The sequence below is a fragment of the Bactrocera oleae genome, chromosome 2, assembly GCF_042242935.1.
Source record: "Bactrocera oleae isolate idBacOlea1 chromosome 2, idBacOlea1, whole genome shotgun sequence".
In the NCBI taxonomy this organism is placed as follows: domain Eukaryota; kingdom Metazoa; phylum Arthropoda; class Insecta; order Diptera; family Tephritidae; genus Bactrocera; species Bactrocera oleae.
The window spans coordinates 82,105,702-82,108,481 of NC_091536.1; the positions used below are offsets into that span (position 1 = coordinate 82,105,702).

Consider the following 2,780-nt stretch of genomic DNA (forward strand, 5'->3'; position numbering starts at 1 on the left):
GGAGTAGAATATAAAGAAGTAAAGTAGCGCCCCTTCAATTGTATTGCATCACAAGGCTGGTAGAGGCAAGGATAAAAAACAAATCTGGATGAGCAGAACCAGACTGGTGAGCAAAAAATGGCTAGCGCAGCATAAAAGTGAAAGAGGGAGACACTCGTCTATGTATGTATGTATGTATGTGTGTGTGTGTGTACATGTCAACAAGGAATTGTGCAAAAGTTTATGCTGAAATGCAGTGATGTGTGCATTACACACTAGTATGTATGCGTACTTATATGTGTAGATGAATTCTTGAAAGAGAATACTTTAAGTTTTGCTGCAGATATAAATATGGGCTCAAACACAAGCATCCTCATTCAGTGTTTTGTGTTGAGTCTGAGGAGTTCGATGAAAAATATTTAAATTCAGTTTTTAGTCTTCCATCCAAATTCAATACAACTTGTGAGAATCCTGGCTGAGCAACGGCACTTCAAGAAATGATTAGTGAGCGTGTTTCTCATTTACGGTAAGTGTGGCGGTTATATAAGAAATATTATAAATTTTTGTACACAGTTAAGTAATAAAGTGTGTAATTAATTAATTTTTGTTGATTTCAGCGAAACATATTTGCTCGGTCATGGAAGAGAAGATAGTTTTCACACTTCATACCATACTATCCATTCGGACTCATTGAACTACTTTGCCACTCATCATCGAACATTGAATCGCCAAAAATAACGTTGGAAGACCTCAAACGCAGTTTCGGCCATTGGACAAAATTGTGATTTTTCATAGTTTAGGTTCAACGAATAAAAAATACAATAGACAATATTTGGTGAATGGCTTTTGAATGTCTTGTGGGGTATATTGAGAATGTTTTATGGCCTGTTGTTGCGATTTTGCATAATTTTTTTTTTTGTGACTCAATACTGGACATATTAATAATTGACACAATTTTCTGCCTATTAATTGATTTATTTTCTAGAAACTATTTATAGACAAGAACGTTGACAATTAGTTTTAAAATATTTGAAATACTGCTGAGCAAACATTAAAGCATAAAATACTACTTCCCATCAAAATAAAAAAAAACAAAAAAAATCAACGAAAATAAACACAATTAAATAATTTGTAGTACTCAAGTGCTTGATTTTTCGAAATATCATAGGCTCATACTACATCATGAAGCGATTTTCATGCCGTATGTCAACTCAAAGGTAAAGTTTTTATACCCTGAACAGGGTATATTAAATTTGCCACGAAGTTTAAAATACTCAGAAGGAAACGTCGGAGAACCTATAAAATATGTACATACTTACATACATATGTTTATAAGTGATCAGCGTGACGAGCTAAGTGGATTTAGCCATGTCCGTCTGTCTGTATATACGCGAAGTTTTCGAGATAACGATCTGAAACTTTTCGCACCATCTTTTTTTCTCACGAAGCTGCTCATTTGTCGGAGACGGCGATATCGGACCACTTTGTGGTATAGTTGCTATACAAAGTGCCTGATCAAACTCAAGATAAAGCTCTTTTTGTACCCTTTTGTGGTATAAGAAGTGCACTTGTAAAGGGTATCATAGCTTTGGCGTTACCGTAGTTAACGTTTTTTTCTTTCCAAAAATAACTTTAAACTTTTATGAAATAAAAATAATTTTGCACACTCTCATCACATGAAATGATTGCAAGCAATGTTTAGTTTGTAATGAGATAGTAAAAATAAGCTTTAAATTGAAATATGCACAATTTCTGTTTTGTTGATAATTTTTTGCAAAGTTATGGCCAAATCTGTGCATTTCATATGAATTTACCACAAAATGATAAATAAGCAAATCATATTTATCAATAACACTTTTAACACACTGGCACTTTACTAGGCATTTACCGTTATGCTATTATTGTCATTGCCAAATTTGTTGAAACAGTTATGCTGAGTGCTCGCGCAGTGAAATGTCGAACTCTGAAACAGCATTTGAAACTGGTAGTTTGAAGGTATGTTACAATGGATATGTCAATTTGTATGTGTGTGTGTGTGTGTTGGTGCATGCAATAACGGTAGACATAACCATGAGTTGTTGGGGACAAAAGCAAAGTGGCATTGTTGCATTTCATTCGCTTTTCGTACACATACATGCGTATATACATACATACATACACACATACATATATCGAAACCAAAACTATTTGGTTGATTGCTCAATTGGCTGCATTCATAAACATAATCGTTCATTGCTACTTACTTTCATTCAAACTATTCGCCGTGTTATTGTATTTGTAGCTTAAGCCTAGCTTTTTATAGAAAGAAAATTGAGCATTGTCTGGTGACGAATACACACGAACATGTCTGCAAATGTGCTTGTGCACTCCAATTACCGCTGTTTGGCCTTTCAAGGCCGTTTCAGGTTTGGCTGTGCACTTAATAAGCCTAATAAAAGTAATGAGTTGCAAGTCGTATTCTCGCATGACATTCGAAGATACATAAGTATGTGGGCACGCACATTACATGTGGATATGTATATATGCATATATATATATGTATTGTTCATAGTATAAATAAATAAAGGCATGACAGGTGCACTAAAAGAGACTCGCGTCCGAAATGCGCGCGACATACTCTTATTTACGCGCAGTAATTAATGATCTTGCTTACTTGAAATCATTTTATAATCCAAAAAAAATGATTAAGCTTAAAATGTAAAAGTGTGCAGCTTTTGGGTAAAGTTTGCTTGCACGAACTCTTATCTTAAACGTATATTGTTGAATTAATTATTAAACGCTTAATTATGCTTTTACAATTG

At 34.1% G+C, this 2,780-nt stretch overlaps 1 long non-coding RNA gene across 1 annotated transcript; it reads left to right on the top strand.

Moving 5' to 3' along the window:
• Window positions 1–317: 317 nt before the first annotated feature.
• LOC106623092 (uncharacterized) lies at window positions 318–810 on the top strand. Its single transcript, XR_001330978.3, has 2 exons — window positions 318–505; window positions 597–810. It is a non-coding gene; the product is annotated as an uncharacterized lncRNA (long non-coding RNA).
• Window positions 811–2,780: the final 1,970 nt, after the last annotated feature.